This window comes from Coregonus lavaretus, assembly GCF_964263955.1.
Source record: "Coregonus lavaretus genome assembly, chromosome: 28".
Classification (NCBI taxonomy): domain Eukaryota; kingdom Metazoa; phylum Chordata; class Actinopteri; order Salmoniformes; family Salmonidae; genus Coregonus; species Coregonus lavaretus.
In genome coordinates this window covers 22262312-22280566 of record NC_140015.1, presented here as the reverse complement: position 1 = coordinate 22280566, position 18255 = coordinate 22262312, and the positions used below count along the sequence as shown (strand labels likewise).

The 18255-nt window shown below is 45.9% G+C and overlaps 1 protein-coding gene across 1 annotated transcript in view; it reads left to right on the top strand.

The window, feature by feature from the left end:
- The window catches only part of LOC311103926 (caskin-2-like), an 87021-nt gene that overhangs the window by 25452 nt on the left and 43314 nt on the right, over window positions 1–18255 (top strand).

Genomic DNA, 18255 nt, shown 5'->3' with positions numbered 1-18255 from the left:
AGGGCAAACAAGGTTTTTTTCTCTTTTTAAGGAAAGAGTTTGGACTTGCGCTGGTCGTAAATTGAGCCTTTGCTTGATGCATCCGGCTAGCTGACTACGGAATATCAATTTCAAGCCCTTGGATGGGAGCTTTGTTTCTAGGTCCCTGTTGACTTAAGGTAAAACGTATTCTCATCCTCAATGATATCGTGCTGCAAAGACTGACATGCAATTGAAATGGTACAGCAGCATTGTCCATCATTTACAACATCTTTATGGATCACTAGTCTCACAAATAACCTAATCATGCATTGTGAACCATGCTTTTATTCATCCCCCAGTTCAGTTCACATCCTTCCTCTGGCGCTCCACTGGAAATAGCTAGAGATGCACCATGATCATCAGCCCAGTGCAGTAGAGCGCTCTGTCAGTAAACTGCTCTGTGTCTTCTCATGCTTGAAAGGAGCGTCCAAATCCCCACACTAAACATGAAATGCCTTCTAGCCTTATATAAACTGAAGTTCTTATCCCCAAAAAGTCTACTGGGAGAATGTAATGCCAATGGTGAGACGGGGTACATAAGCAGGAAACGGCAATAAATGCATTATTGAGTGAATGTAGTGATACACATCAAATAACCAGTATTACTGAGAAAGGCTGCGCCACAATGTCTGTACTGCTGGGTGTTTAGATGTGTATCAATACATGTATAGCGTGCTGAGTAATACACTTATTGCTGATTTTGCTTGTGTACCACTACCACCCTGTCTCTTCAACATGGTTAGAAGAGGGCTCTCTTCTAACTGAGCCACTCTTAATTTGGCTTTTTCAAGTCCAGTAAATCCAGGTCTTGTGTTCTGTAATGAAATGGGACATACTGTATCTGTAATGAAACTACTGCTCCCCGTTTATAATCACATTCCGCTTTACATGAGGACATTTCAAGCATCAGATAAAGGGGTTATTCATGGTAGGAAAGGAGTTCTTTCAGTTTTCCCAAACTACAGGGACCGTAAGAACCAATTTTATGGCTTTTGTTCTTGGCCTGATTCATAAAGCACAATGTTGTTTGTTCTCTGTTTGAAAGTGTTCCCTATCTTGATGTTCAATATTTTCATCTGGATTGGAAAATGAAGGCTTTCCTCTGTTATCATTGTGACTACTGTACCTCAATCTATCACACCGTGTTAGTGGAAATGGGTCGTTTTCCCCGTGTTTCCTCCCTCAAATAAGACAACAATGTTATTAGTACTAATCTTCCTAACCTCTCTGTCTGTTCTCACCGCTGGACCTGTAACCAGTAAGAAAGTCAAACACAAACACGTTCAAGACCCCGCAGACCAAGGGAGATGAAGCAACCTCCCCCTTTAAACTTTAAAGGGCAATTCCGCCACTTTTCAACATCCTATTCATAATCTCCAGCACCAAACCAGTGTCTACATATGTGAAAACAGTGCATTTCTATGATCTGTGGTTAAAAAGATATGAAGGTCCTAAAACATGCTTCTCTGTGACATCACAGGGTAGGATTAAAAGTGAAAAACAGTGCTTTCCTGCAACGAGTTTCAAGCCCAAGGGATGCTACTTTCTTGCTCCCCATGTCACTGCAAATGTCATATTGTTTGAAAATCACTGTTTTTAAAAGGTTTAAATTTTTCATGATGTCATCGGTTAGAAGTTTTCACATGTTGACATTGTGCTGGAGATAATGTCATGAGAATTTATATCTCTAATTCAACCTAAGCTTGAATCATTACCAGGGGTTGTAAGGCTCTGGTTTTAATCATAAATGATTCAAGGTCCACAACCAGCAAGAATGATCTGTATTTTTAATCATGGAGAGCTCTGTTGCCAAAAAACATACATACTGCTTTATACCCCTTGACACACAAAGGCACTTTGCTCCGCCCACCTTTAGGAGGCTTTTTTTTAACCCGTTTTCTCAGTCCCCTTCACCCTGGAATGTTTAGTCCCGCCCCCCTCTGTTAGTGGGTTGCCACTACATTATAACTCTAACACCGTTCACACATTTATACTGTATTTGGGGTGAAATCCTTTAGTCATTATTCTTAAAATACAAATTAATCTATCAGATAATGAAAATGAGGTGAGGTAATGAAAGGTGGTGGAGTTACCCTTTAGCATTTTCACTAGTTATTGTTAATATAGGCTATATGTTTTGGAACGCTGTAAAAACTTATTTTTAGAACAAAAAATTATAATAATCCCCAACCACAAAGACGCACGGTCAGTAAGACGCGCGGTCAAATGATGACAACATCAGTAGCCTAAACATCATTATAAGCGCCAAGTGTGCTTGATAAATAGTGTAAATCAGCACAAAAGCAATAATGGCATTATAATGAATATGTGTCAATGACAGCAGTCAAAAATAGTCAATTATTGTCAGCTCGTGCTTACATGGTGTGTAACAGTGGCATCAGTTGGAGCATGTCCATGTCACATAAACAATGAAAGCTGGTGAGTGCATTGCTGATGTTGTTTTTTGCTTGAGATGTAGGGACTGCTCTCTCAGTGATGACATTTTGTGCTGATAATCGTAGCATTTTCACTGGCTTGTTCTAATCACCATTTCATTTGGTGGTAGTGCAGGCACCTGTTCAGTGCGTCCCGTTCTGTCTTTTTAGTGCCTAGGCTTAGGTTCAAGCTGAGGCTCAGAATCTGAAGAAAAATCAGAGATGTCATGATGAATTTCTTCCCCACCATCTGAGTCATTTTATTCAGATTTTGTAGCAAAGCTAACTTAGCATGTGCATCCATTCGTGTTGGTCTTCTTGCCATTGTAAATTATGCACGCTCTCACTGTGTACTCAAAGTAGGCCAGAGTAGACTGATAAGACTGCTAGGATTGGTTGGACTGATACAGGGTTAGGGCTATTGCAGTGACAGTATTATGCTACACCAGCAGTCATGAGTCATGACCGCAGTATTCTCCTCTTATGCACTCTAGACATGTGTTGGTAGTACCCAAATCGCTAATGACCACAAGGTCGCTAATGGCCTGGTACTCAGGGCTCTATTGTCCCTCTAACCATTCTGACATCAATGAAAATGCAGTCGAAAATCACATCAAACACTTATCATCAAAACAGTATCGTCCTTTTAAAACTCACCTCACTGTGAGACTATTTTCTCTGTGTCAATGATGTCACTCTTGCTGCTGGTGATTCTCAGATCCACCTCTACGCAGACGACACCATTTTGTATACATCTGGCCCTTCATTGGACACTGTGTTAACAAACCTCCAAACGAGCTTCAATGCCATACAACACTCCTTCCGTAGCCTCCAACTGCTCTTAAACACAAGTAAAACTAAATGCATGCTCTTCAATCGAACGCTGCTGGCACCCGCCCACCCGACTAGAATCACTACTCTCGACGGGTCTGACCTAGAGTATGTGGACAACTACAAATACCTAGGTGTCTGGTTAGACTGTAAACTCTCCTTCCAGACTCACATTAAGAATCTCCAATCCAAAGTTATATTTAGAATCGGCTTCCTATTTCGCAACAAAGCCTCCTTCACTCATGCTGCCAAACATGCCCTCGTAAAACTGACTATCCTACCGATCGTTGACTTCGGCGATGTCATTTACAAAATAGCCTCCAACACTCTACTCAGCAAATTGGATGTAGTCTATCACAGTGCCATCCGTTTTGTCACCAAAGCCCCATATACTACCCACCACTGTGACCTGTACGCTCTTGTTGGCTGGTCCTCACCACATATTCGTCGCCAAACCCACTGGCTCCAGGCCATCTATAAATCACTGCTAGGCAAATCCCCGCTCATTTAGCTCATTGGTCACCATAGCAACACCCACCCCTAGTATGCGCTCCAGCAGGTATATCTCACTGGTCATCCCCAAAGCCAACACCTCCTTTGGCCGCCATTCCTTCCAGTTCTCTGCTGCCAATGACTGGAACGAATTGCAAAAATCTCTGAAGCTGGAGACTCTTATCTCCCTCACTAACTGTAAGCATCAGTTGTCAGAGCACCTTACCGATCACTGCACCTGTACACAGCCCATCTGAAATTAGCCCACCCAACTACCTCATCCCCATATTGTTATTTATTTTGCTCATTTGCACCCCAGTATCTCTATTTGCACATAATCTCTTGCACATCTATCATTCCAGTGTTAATACTAATTGTAATTATTTTGCACTATGGCCTATTTATTGCCTTACCTCTATAACTTGCTACATTTGCACACACTGTATATATATTTTCTGTTGTATTTTTGACTTTTATGTTTTGTTTTACCCCATATGTAACTCTGTGTTGTTTTTATCGCACTGCTTTGCTTTATCTTGACCAGGTCGCAGTTGTAAATGAGAACTTGTTCTCAACTGGTTTACCAGTTTCATCAGTTTGAATAAAGAAGTTCAACAACAGGTTGAAACTGTGGCGGTCATTGCATTTTGTCAGACGGTTATTGTAATGGAGGAGATGGAAATGCACGGTGGTGAGATATTCTGTAGCTAAAGGTCATGTCTCAGCCTATTAATTATGAAAATATTAAAAAAATCCCTATTTCTAGGCTATTCAAAATCCATGAGCCAACAGCATCGCCTAGGCCTATATGTTCTCAACCCAAACTCATGGATAGAAAGTTTGTAGCGTAGCATAAGGTAACCAGTCCATCCAGTATGCATAATAATACAGTCCATACTCAAAGGCGATTTACTATACTTTTATTTTATTTAGGAGAATAGGCTAATAGGGTACATACCATTTTGAGATTATAATTAGAATGGATCAATACAATAAAATGACCCGCCCTGTTCTTCATTCACAATTGGTGATGACATAATTATGCATCATTCTCTTCCCTTCCCCCTTTCTCCCCATCATACTTTCATTTATTTAATCTGTTGTTATATGTGTGAAATTAGTTTCGGTATAGTTTAGGTTCAGTTTCGAGGCAGTTATCGAGGTGATTATCAGCTGGGCACAGCGCCATCAACTGTCAGTAGGAGTGGAGCAGGCCCTACTGTCAGTAGAAGGAGTGGAGCAGGCCCTACTGTCGGGAGAAGGAGTGGAGCAGGCCCTACTGTCGGGAGAAGGAGTGGAGCAGGCCCTACTGTCAGTAGAAGGAGTGGAGCAGGCCCTACTGTCAGTAGAAGGAGTGGAGCAGGCCCAACTGTCAGTAGAAGGAGTGGAGCAGGCCCTACTGTCAGTAGAAGGAGTGGAGCAGGCCCTACTGTCGGGAGAAGGAGTGGAGCAGGCCCTACTGTCAGTAGAAGGAGTGGAGCAGGCCCTACTGTCAGTAGTAGGAGTGGAGCTGGCCCTACTGTCGGGACAAGGAGTGGAGCAGGCCCTACTGTCAGTAGTAGGAGTGGAGCAGGCCCTACAGTCGGGAGAAGGAGTGGAGCAGGCCCTACTGTCGGGAAAAGGAGTGGAGCAGGCCCTACTGTCAGAAAGAGTGGAGCAGGCCCTACTGTCAGTAGAAGGAGTGGAGCAGGCCCTACTGTCGGTAGAAGGAGTGGAGCAGGCCCTACTGTCGGGAGAAGGAGTGGAGCAGGCCCTACTGTCAGTAGAAGGAGTGGAGCAGGCCCTACGGTCAGTAGTAGGAGTGGAGCAGGCCCTACTGTCGGGAGAAGGAGTGGAGCAGGCCCTACTGTCGGGAGAAGGAGTGGAGCAGGCCCTACTGTCAGTAGTAGGAGTGGAGCTGGCCCTACTGTCAGTAGTAGGAGTGGAGCAGGCCCTACTGTCAGTAGTAGGAGTGGAGCATGCCCTACTGTCAGTAGTAGGAGTGGAGCAGGCCCTACTGTCAGTAGAAGGAGTGGAGCAGGCCCTACTGTCAGTAGAAGGAGTGGAGCAGGCCCTACAGTCGGGAGAAGGAGTGGAGCAGGCCCTACTGTCGGGAAAAGGAGTGGAGCAGGCCCTACTGTCAGAAAGAGTGGAGCAGGCCCTACTGTCAGTAGAAGGAGTGGAGCAGGCCCTACTGTCGGTAGAAGGAGTGGAGCAGGCCCTACTGTCGGGAGAAGGAGTGGAGCAGGCCCTACTGTCAGTAGAAGGAGTGGAGCAGGCCCTACGGTCTGTAGTAGGAGTGGAGCAGGCCCTACTGTCGGGAGAAGGAGTGGAGCAGGCCCTACTGTCGGGAGAAGGAGTGGAGCAGGCCCTACTGTCAGTAGAAGGAGGGGAGCAGGCCCTACTGTCGGGAGAAGGACTGGAGCATGCCCTACTGTCGGGAGAAGGAGTGGAGCAGCCCTACTGTCTGCAGAAGGAGTGGAGCAGGCCCTACTGTCAGTAGAAGGAGTGGAGCAGGCCCTACTGTCAGTAGAAGGAGGGGCAGAGGCGGAAAACCATACAAAAAATGACATGCCCTCCTAAAACTGGTTAACTCCAGTCATGTTTGTGATATTAAGATTCTAATAACAACAGTGTGATATATACACAGTTGAAGTCTGTCACGTTCGCTTAAGGAGGAGGACCAATGCGCAGCGTTGAATGCGTACATATTATTTATTAAACAGATCACCCGATCAAAACAACGAACGAAACGTGAAGTCCTTCGATACACACAAACCAAAAGGAACAAGAAACCACAACACAAAGTGAAAAGACCGATAGTTAAATATGGCTCCCAATCAGAGACAACCAGCTGACACTCGTTGCCTCTGATTGGGAGTCACTCAGGCCAACATAGATATACAAAACATAGACTTACACACCCTGGCTCAACATAACATAGTCCCCAGAGCCAGGGCGTGACAGTACCCCCCCCCCAAAGGCGTGGACTCCGGCCGCGCCAAACAACCACAACAGGGGAGGGACCGGGTGGGCACTCCGCCTCGGCGGCGGATCCGGCTCCGGACATGACCCAGGCACGGGTTGTGCTGGACTGACGACGCACACCCCTGGCTTGATGCGTGGAGGAGGAACGGGCCGGACCGGGCTGACGAAGCGCACCCCTGACTTGGTGCGGGGAGCAGGAATGAGCCGGACCGGGCTGACGACGCGCACCACTGACCTGGTGCGGGGAGCTTGGATGGGCCGGACTGGGCTGGCGACGCGCACCACAGACTTGGTGCGGAGAGCAGGAACGGGCCGGACAGGGCTGACGAAACGCACCATAGACTTGGTGCGGAGAGCAGGCACGGGCCGTGCCGGACTGACGACGCACACCACTGGCTTGGTGCGGGAAGCTTGGATGGGCCGGACTGGGCTGGCGACGCGCACCACAGACTTGGTGCGGAGAGCAGGAACGGGCCGTGCCGGACTGACGACGCACACCACTGGCTTGGTGCGGGAAGCTTGGATGGGCCGGACTGGGCTGGCGACGCGCACCACAGACTTGGTGCGGAGAGCAGGAATGGGCCGGACCGGGCTGGCGACGCGCACCACCGACTTGGTACGGAGAGCAGGAACGGGCCGGACAGGGCTGACGACGCGCACCACAGGCTCGGTGCGAGAGGCAGGAACAGGCCGAACCGTACTGGGGACACACGCCACTGGCCCTATGCAGGGATCAGGAACGGGCCGGACCGGACTGGTAATACACCCCAGTACCTCTCGCCGTGCCTCCACACTTTCCCTCTCCTCTGTGACCAGTGGCCCCCTTAACCTGGCGGCCTCCTCTTCACACCCGCTGGACCGCTCCATCGCGGCCTCCTGCTGCCCCGTCGTCCACGTCGTGAGCCCCCCCCTAAAAATTTTCTGGGGTTCTCTCCTCCCCGTGGACCAGGCCTCCCTAGCTCTCGCCAGACTCTCGATCCATTGCTTCATAGACCAGCCTCTCTCCTCTTCACTTAGCGTGGCCCAGCCGAAACTCCTACTCCCCTGATCCAAGGTCCTTCCTCTCTCCTCTTCACGCTGCTTGGTCCTGTCTTGGTGGTTTCTTCTGTCACGTTCGCTTAAGGAGGAGGACCAATGCGCAGCGTTGAATGCGTACATATTATTTATTAAACAGATCACCCGATCAAAACAACGAACGAAACGTGAAGTCCTTCGATACACACAAACCAAAAGGAACAAGAAACCACAACACAAAGTGAAAAGACAGATAGTTAAATATGGCTCCCAATCAGAGACAACCAGCTGACACTCGTTGCCTCTGATTGGGAGTCACTCAGGCCAACATAGATATACAAAACATAGACTTACACACCCTGGCTCAACATAACATAGTCCCCAGAGCCAGGGCGTGACAAAGTCGGAAGTTTACATATACTTTGGTTGGAGTAAATAAAACTTGTTTTTCAATCACTCCACAAATTTCTTGTTAACAAACTATAGCTTTTGCATGTCGATTAGGACATCTACTTTATGCATGACACAAGTAATCTTTCCAACAATTGTTTACATACAGATTATTTCACTTATAATTCACTGTATCACAATTCCAGTGGGTCAGAAGTTTACATACACTAAGTTGACTGTGCCTTTAAACAGCTTGGAAAATTCCATAAAATGATGTCATGGCTTTAGAAGCTTCTGATAGGCTAATTGACATAATTTGAGTCAATTGGAGGTGTACCTGTGGATGTATTTCAAGGTCTACCTTCAAACTCAGTGCCTCTTTGCTTGACATCATGGGGAAATCAAAATAAATCAGCCAAGACCTGTAGACCTTCACAAGTCTGGTTCATCCTTGGGAGCAATTTCCAAACGCCTGAAGGTACCATGTTCATCTGTACAAACAATAGTACACAAGTATAAACACCATGGGACCACGCAGCCGTCATACCTCTCAGGAAGGAGACGCGTTCTGTCTCCTAGAGATGAACATACTTTGGTGCGAAAAGTGCAAATCAATCCCAGAACAACAGCAAAGGACCATGTGAAGATGCTAGAGGAAACGGGTACAAAAGTATCTATATCCACAGTAAAACGAGTCCTATATCGACATAACCTGAAAGGCCGCTAAGCAAGGAAGAAGCCACTGCTCCAAAACCGCCATAAAAAAGCCAGACTACGGTTTGCAACTGCACATGGGGACAAAGGTCGTACTTTTTGGAGAAATGTCCTCTGGCCTGATGAAACAAAAATAGAACTGTTTGGTCATAATGACCATCGTTATGTTTGGAGGAAAAAGGGGAAGGCTTGCAAGCCAAAGAATACCATCCCAACCGTGAAGCACGGGGGTGGCAGCATCATGCTGTGGGGGTGCTTTGCTGCAGGAGGGACTGGTGCACTTCACAAAATAGATGGCATCATGAGGAAGGAAAATGATGTGGATATATTGAAGCAACATCTCAAGACATCAGTCAGGAAGTTAAAGCTTGGTCGCAAATGGGTCTTCCAAATGGACAATGACCTCAAGCATACTTCCAAAGTTGTGGCAAAATGGCTTAAGGACAACAAAGTCAAGGTATTGGAGTGGCCATCACAAAGCCCTGACCTAAATCCTATAGAAAATTTGTGGACAGAACTGAAAAGGCGTGTGCGAGCAAGGAGGCCTACAAACCTGACTCAGTTACACCAGCTCTGTCAGGAGGAATGGGCCAAAATTCACCCAACTTATTGTGGGAAGCTTGTGGAAGGCTACTCGAAATGTTTAACCCAAGTTAAACAATTTAAAAGCAATGCTACCAAATACTAATTGAGTGTATGTAAACTTCTGACCTGCTGGGAATGTGATGAAAGAAATAAAAGCTGAAATAAATAATTCTCTCTACTATTGTTCTGACATTTCACATTCTTAAAATAAAGTGGTGATCCTAACTGGCCTAAGACAGGGAATTTTAACTAGGATTAAATGTCAGGAATTATGAAAAACTGAGTTTAAATGTATTTGGCTAAGGTGTATGTAAACTTCCGACTTCAACTGTGTATATATATATATATATATGGTTATTTAGAAAAAGTAAAGGACTGAGGGGGGCATGACTTAAAAAATGACAGAGTAATGTTTTGTATTTTTATGAGCAGTCCAGATGACTGCTTTAGCAGTTCTAGTGTTGTCCTTCACAACCTTTTCAACTCCTCATGAGATAGGTGGATTCAGGGAATTGTTTTCTTCTTAGTCCCTCCCCAGTATGAGTGAATGAATTAAATCTTTGCTGACTGTAATGGGATCAGCAGTATTTCTACAGAGTGACAGAAAGGAGTTACTGACTGTTGTCACTGACCCAAAAAAGTTCCAGATGACAACAAAATGGCTGTGTGAAGTCATTACAGACAATTCCATTGTCAAGGAAAACAACTACACGGAGAGGCTGTCTGACTCAGGAGAAGATCGTAGCCGGCTGCGCCAAACACTTCATCGTCATCGCTGACTTTAGGAAGGACTCCTCGGCCCTGGGCCAGCAGTGGAAGAAGGGTGTTCCTATAGAAGTGATCCCTATGGCCTACATCCCCGTCTCCAGGGCTATAGCCAAGCGGTTCGGAGGGGAGGCAGTGCTCCGCATGGCCATCAGTAAAGCTGGTCCGGTGGTAACAGACAACAGTAACTTCCTTCTGGATTGGAAGTTTGAACACACTCACAACTGGAATGAGGTTAATACAGCTATAAAGATGATACCAGGTGTGGTAGAGACAGGTATGTTTGTGGGGATGACAGAGAGGGTGTACTTTGGGATGGAGGATGGTAGTGTTCGTATCAGAGACCCCCCAGTCAACTGACCAGAGCCCTGCTCCAGCACCACCTGGAACCAACCACCATCAACCATCTCATCTCAACCACAAGTGCCCTAATATTCTATCTCTGCCTGATCTGACGGACTCCGACTGTGATTGGTGTAAAAATAGTAACCTGTAGTTTTGCCTCACACAGACACAACGTCACCTCAACATCTGTCTCTCATCATGGCATGTACAGACTCTAAGTCCCAAATGGCACTCCCTTTGACCAAGGCATATAGACCCATGGGGCTCTGGTCAAAGGGAGTGTAGTATGTAGGGATTAGGGTGCCATTTGGGACTGTCTTAAAGAATGTCACTGTCATAAACATCCAACCTGTATTGACTCACTGTGGCCATAGCTAAACCTGCATTGACTCACTGTGGCCGTAGCTAGACCTGCATTGACTCACTGTGGCCGTAGCTAAACCTGCATTGACTCACTGTGGCCGTAGCTAGACCTGCATTGACTCACCGTGGCCGTAGCTAAACCTGCATTGACTCACTGTGGCCGTAGCTAGACCTGCATTGACTCACTGTGGCCGTAGTAGCTAACAGGGTGTAGTAACATCAGTCAGTGGTGTGTTTTCTGTTATCTTTAGATAAACAGAGAGCTCTGGTGGTGTTGAACAAACCAGTCTGGCAGCAGCGGTACAGTCCAAAGACTAAACCTCCTGAATGGTACCCTATCCCCTTGATGGCGCAATAGTTTTGACCCTATGGGGCACACTGACACCAATGGGCCCTTGTCAAACGTAGTGCACTAAAATAGGGATTATGGTGCCATTTTGACCACTAGCCTGAACATCTGCTCTGTTTCTACTGAGAACTGTCTAACTGGTGTTGTCTGTGTCCCAGATCTGTCTCTAGTTGCCTGGTCCCAGATCTGTCTCTAGTTGCCTGGTCCCAGATCTGTCTGGATGGCCCAAACAGACTTTCTCTCAGGCTGTGTCTCTGTTTGTCTAGTTGTTGCACATCGTTTCCGTTCATTGCTCAAGCCAGCCTTGTGGCATTCTCTTACCTAATACCAAAGTTGCAGGGTCTGGATTCACAAAAAAATTCTTAAGGTTTTCAAAATCCAGACTCAATGCATGGCTCACCTAGTCTCAACCTGCTTCCAAACAGCAGTACAGGGGAAGGGGGGGGGGGGATAATGCACCAAATGTAACTATTGAACAGCCATGCATGTCCCCATCTGTAGCCTATTGGCTGTCTTGACTGAGTCTGCTTCTGGCACCAATAACATCCCTTCTCCATCTATAGCAGCTCCTTTATTGGTCACTTAGCAGGATGTTACAGTTTAGCACCAGCTCTATGTCTAACTATCTATACCTTTCAGTGCCAATATGACTGTGATGACAATTTGTAAGTCGCTCTGGATAAGAGCGTCTGCTAAATGACGAAAATGTAAATGTAAATGTAATTTGGGACACCAGCAGTTTCAACTACTGACAGGGCAAATCACAATTTCCCATAAACACCCCCCTTGACCCGGGGTGTTGTTTGTGTGTGTGTGTACATGTGCGTTTCAAAGCTCATCTCTTCTGCTGGTGTTAGTGTTGGCCCTCTGGCGTGCCGTGTCTGTGTGTGACCACACACTCCTCCAGGCCCATCTGCAGCGCTCTTTTATTTACATACCGTGGTGCTACTCCCCGTGCCAAGCTGGCCCAGGCTCCGAACCCCAGACTCCCCACTGGCTGAGCCAGAGCCGGACTGGGAAGACAACACATGGGCCTCAGGTTTCACTCCACTTCATCTCAAATGAAAACCTTGGGAGCCTCAACTCTATTCAGCCTCATGCATTAGACCATGCATGTTGACATTCTTGTCAGCCATTAGGACATAGCTTGTTGGAGCCTAGAGGGCCAGGAGAGGAGAACAGGCCAAGATATGATGGGGAGAGAACAATCTTGCTCTTATCTGCGCTGCTACGTGTCTGATGTCGGTGTTATCTGCCTTTTCTTGTGTCCTGATAAGAGTGTGGCGTGAGTAAAGCTTCGGGGGCGTGGGGCAGCAGGTGTGGGCAGGCAGTGAGACGCTACAGTACAGCAGCGTACACATTCCTCTGTGGAGAGGCTGAAGTGTGTGAAAGGTCTGGATCAGTAGGGCACTGCTTAGGGCAGGAGGGGGCCCTTGTCCCCTTGCTCTGATCAGAATTCATTTTTGAAGGGATTGACACAAATGAGGCTACATGTTCACCTAAGTAATTGCTCAGTTGCTTAAATAATGTTTTTCCCCTTTTTATGAAAGTGCATTTGTACTCCTTTAATGGGGGGATTGTTGTTTGGTTACTTGATTGTGTGAGAAGCTGGTTGTCTGTGTCTGGTTCCTCTGTTGTGTACTAGAGGTGGTCCTGGTTTGCGTGTAGGCTGCATAATGAGTTGTGAATGGAGCAGGAGGAACTCCCTGCTTCTCAGGCATTACTCTAATCATCAGAGGAAGAGTCGGGGGAACGAGGGGAAAATAGAGTGCAGAAAAAAAGGGAGAGGTGGAGGAAGAGAGAGAACGAAAGAGAGAGGGAGGAGGAGTGTCGGTGAGATGGAGGAACACAGAGTTTAGGGAGAGAGAAGGTTTGCAAGGTTAGGGACCTCTCTATCTCTCTCTCTCTCTCTCTCTCTCTCTCTCTCTCTCTCTCTCTCTCCCTCTCTATCCCTCGGTCTCCCTTTCTCCCTCCCCTGGGAGGGGGCTCACACAATGGCCTAAGCCTCCCGTTCTTTGGAACAATGGTCTTGGGAAAGGAAGTGTAGAAGGGGCCCAGCTCAAGTCCCTGCTTTGTTTCTGAGAGCCCCCCCCCCCCCCCCCCCCCCCGTGTCACTGCCAGATTGCAACGAAACGCCCCTAAGGTCACTCACACACTCTTACACCTCCGGTTTCTGGTCACACAGCCAGTGCTTCCTCATGGTGCCTCCAGTAAAACTCTGGCCCCCTCTGATCACCCCCAAACACCACCCCCAGGAGGTGGAGGTGATGGCGCGAACTGGAAAACTGCCTCACAATACGAGGTACATTCCTCCCCGGAGAAAAACAACACATACACAAAGTGGACCACCAGAGGCCCGGGAGGTGAACTGAGATGGGCTTGTCTCTGCTCGGCCGAGTATGAGTGTGTGCCGTTTCACTGTGGTCTTCAGCAATGGGGTCCTATCATATGCCAGTACAGTGTGCACGGTGGGAAAATACCATGCAGAAAGAACAGTCATGGACACGAGATGAAGAGAGAGGAAAATCAGCCACACCTATCTTACCTCTGATGTGTTCTTAACCTTGTGTTCTTAAAGGCCAGACAGTTTGGACTCCTCTGTGTAGCTGCGTATACTGAAGTAATATGGGGTAGTCTGGCATGGAGACTTCTGAGGAGGGGTGATGACCATATTTAAAAAAAAAAATGCTTGCTTACCTCAGAAGGAAGCACCCAGCCTTCACTTTCCCCTCCATACTCTCTCTCTCTGACAGCACTTCCCCTTATAGTTTGAGTGCGAGAGTTCCTGAAACTGTGGCTCTGATTGCTGAGGGATTTTCCCGCTCTTTGGCATGGAGGCAGGTGTTCAGACAGGAAGTGGATGTGAGGAGTGAGCAGCAGCACAAGGGGCCTCAAGACACAGCAGTGAGAGTACTGCTTCCTATGATGTAACCAGGCAGGTGCAGCTCCACAGGTGTTCTTAGCACCAGGAACAGGTAGGTGTTGATAAATGTGTGGGCCTCCTGCTGCCAAAATGCTATAAAGGTCAATATCTAGCTCCAGAGAGGGCTAGCCACCAGGCAAACTGAGGACCTAACTTTACCCAGCTGACCTAGCAGTGTGTGATGACTTTTCTCCACATGTAACTGTTGATTTGAGGAAAGCTAAGTAAACAGATAAAACCGATCTGTGTTGAAATTTGTGGCTGTGGTCCACTCTGGCAGCGCTGCCTCTAGACGCGGGGAATAGCCACTCTGACGCCTCACAGTGCCGTTTAAAAACGTCAGGGATCTGGGAACTGGCCAGGGGAACGGCCTCCTTTGTGTGCAACCCTGTCATTGTTCCAGAGCTCAGATAAGGCAAAAAAAAAAGAAACTGCACTCCGCTGTGACTGTTCCTGTCCCCATTTACTCAGCAGATAAGGCCCTATTCCCACTACGAGATATGAAGGAGAGTGAGGAGCGGGGTGGCGAAAAGATAATTCTGCTTTTCAGTTCACATTACATCCTTGCTTTACTGTACCTTTCGTTGTGGCTGGCAACGTGACATTTTTGGTCCGCAGCTCAAATTTACCGTAAATATCACAGTAGCCACAAGCCAGTAAGCAAAAACTATTCAACAGTGACTAACTTTTATTCTTAAACATATTACACTATTGAATAATGCAACCAAAACATATTTCACTCTTGAATAATGCAACAATTCACAAGCATGTATGGGCAGACAATTAAAGGGTAGGAAGGATGAGTTTTTACTCACCAAAGTAACAACACAGTGTTGTCAAAGACTTAGAAACTTAGTTATAGTCATGATCTGGTTACCTATAACTACAAATATAGTTATGTTTTTGTGTTATTACTTATTAACTTATTTCCAGATATCTTCTAAACTACCCACAATGCACTTTTTCTCAACATCATATGGAGAATCTACCCTGTGCTACCAAGTTCGTATGCTAGCTCAAGCCGGCTAACGTTAGCATCCTCATGCTCTTCAGACTTTGGCTGTGTTATCTAGTGGGAACCCATTAGCACGGCATGCTCTGGTGCTTTCTTGGTGTGGGTTCAAAACAAAAGAGAAAATTATACCTGCTTGATCTGTAGTGCCTCGTATGTTCTCCTTTTTGTTTTGTCAACTTTTCGGCATGTTCTCTATGAAGTAGGCTACAGGAGTTTTGTAACTTGTTCCATCTTGGCTTAGTGCTAGCACGCTAGCTGACATCTGGAATCTAGCTATTGGAATTCCCTCACTGACTCTCCGTCAGCCCGGTGAAGTGCCCGCCTCCCCTTGCTTTTGTAGCTAACTCAACCTGCACTCTATTAAAAGTTTTACCATCGGATGGGCCTCAGCCATCAATCTGTAAGTCTCTGCTCTCTCTTTGCTTTTGGTCTGCGGTTATGTTTTTGTTGTGTTCTACCTGGTCTCCAATTGTTGGGCTCTGGCTTTGTGGTTGGCTAAATAGTTCGCTGGCTGGCTATCTTGCTGGCAAAAATAACTGCATATAGCTAACATTCTTTGATAATATTATTTGATAACTGGTTAGATGGCGTTATCCATTTCCAAAACGTTGGTTTACTTTAATTTAGCTGTTGATAGCAAATAGCTGACTCAAGCTGTGCTAATGTAACGCTGGTAGGGCTAAGGTTAGCGGGCTAGTTGGCTAGCAAACTTGCAAGTTGATTTGTAACAACAAAATCATAAAGTATTTGCTTGTAAGTTCCCTGAAAATGTAATTGAAACCAGTAGTAATGAGTGCAAACGATTTGGTTTCATTTGATGTTATTTCTGTTGGAGTTGACATTATAGGGAATAGGCTGGCTGGCTGGGGAATCCATATTACATCCCATCCTCAGAAAAACATTTTCCGACATGACTTTGGCATTCTTTGGAATTCTGATGTAATAACTCTAAAAATAGAAAAGTGAAGTATAACTTAACATTGGGACTTTCGATGCGTATACTAATGCAAATATGTTACGTGTGGTTCCGTTTATGCTACCTACCCTTTAAAGGGTTTATTTTCTCGTCTGTTGAGATGGGCATCCATAGTTTTACGTGGCTCAGTGCAGCCGGGATGGGCATTTGTCATTTTTTGACTGTTCGAGTACTCACATGATTTTCTTTCGAGTACTCCCCCAATATTGCACTGGAAAAAAAGATGTGCGCATTTATCATAACCATTACAGATAACAAATCCTAATTGCTAAATTGGCCCATATACGGTGCCTTCGGAAAGTATTCAGACCCCTTGATTTTTTCCACATTTTGTTACGTTACAGCCTTATTCTAAAGTGGATTAAATAGTTGTTTTCCCTCATCACTCTACACACAATACCCCATAATGACAAAACCAAAACGTTTTTAGACATTTTAACACATTTATAAAAAATAAAAAACTGAAATATCACATTTACATAAGTATTCAGACCCTTTTACTCAGAACTTTGTTGAAGCACCTTTGGCAGCGATTACAGTATCGAGTCTTCTTGGGTATGACGCTATAAGCTTGGCACACCTGTATTTGGGGAGTTTCTCCCATTCTTCTCTGCAGATCCTCTCAAGCTCTGTTAGGTTGGATGGGGAGCGTCGCTGCACTGCTATTTTCAGGTCCGGGCTCTGGCTGGGTCACTCAAGGACATTCAGAGACTTGTCCTGAAGCCACTCCTGTGTTGTCTTGGCTGTGTGCTTAGGGTCGTTGTCCTGTTGGAAGGTGAACCGTCCCCCAAGTCTGGGGCAGGTTTTCATCAAGGAGCTCTCTATACTTTTCTCCATTCATCTTTCCCTTGATCCTGACTAGTCTCCCAGTCCCTGCCGCTGAAAAACATCCCCACAGCATGATGCTGCCACCACTATGTTTCACCGTAGGGATGGTGCCAGGTTTCCTCCAGATGTGACACTTGGCATTCAGGCCAAAGAGTTCAATCTTGGTTTCATCAGACCAGAGAATCTTGTTTCTCATGGTCTGCGTCCTTTAGGTGCCTTTTGGCAAACTCCAAGCGGGCTGTCATGTTCCTTTTACTGAGGCGTGGCTTCCGTCTGGCCACTCTTCTATAAAGGCCTAATTGGTGGAGTACTGCAGGGATGGTTGTCCTTCATATGGCTGTGCAATGGCATAGCCTTGTTTTCTTAATTTATCAGACAATATGCTCTTATTTCCAGAGCCCTTATCACAGTCAAGACACAACTATTTTATAGTAAAAAAAACATGATGTAATACAACAGAATAAAATAAAACCGAATATTTTTCCAAATGAAAAAGTGATGCGCATCTAGCGTCTGGAAAAGTTATTCTCAAAGAGTGGTCATTTAAAATGGGGTAAATTTGTCGAGTTGAAATACAATTTTGTCAGGGTTACAAACCAAAATCTGTCTTCTTTTCGATATACAGACGTTCTATTTAGTTTATTCTGCCTGTTTTCTGGAATTTTCTAAATAGAATAACAATTCCACATTGAACATTGCATGGGGATGAATTACGGCCATGACATCTGTTTGGTGAGTAGGCCTAGGCTTAATGATTCTGATGAAAATATGCTTTTTGTCTTTATCAAACTAATGTTTTAACATATTTTCACTGTCTATGTTTAGGGGGGTTATAGCCTAGGCTAACCAATTCTAAATGGAACTAGCAGTTCGCAAAGTAGCCTAAGCAGAAAATAGACAGGACACAATCTTTCCAAAACTGCAGCTCATTGTTGGAACACATATTTCCCTACTTCAGTCAACCAGTCCATTTTGAATTTGTGATAAAACTGACGTCATTTGGAAAGGAATGTAGCTTGTGTATCCCATCAGTTAGATACGTTTTTATAGGCATTTATTCATGTAGGCCTAACAGGAGCTTGTGTGTGCACTCAGCACGCGTGTGTAGAGGGAGCGGTCAAACGCAATTGAGTGAGTGAAACAAGGAGGGTAAAGGGAATTTAGGGAGCAGAAATGTGTGATGCTTGGCTTGGTTTCTTTTTTGTTGTGTTCCGCAAATGCACATGTACAATTTGAACATTA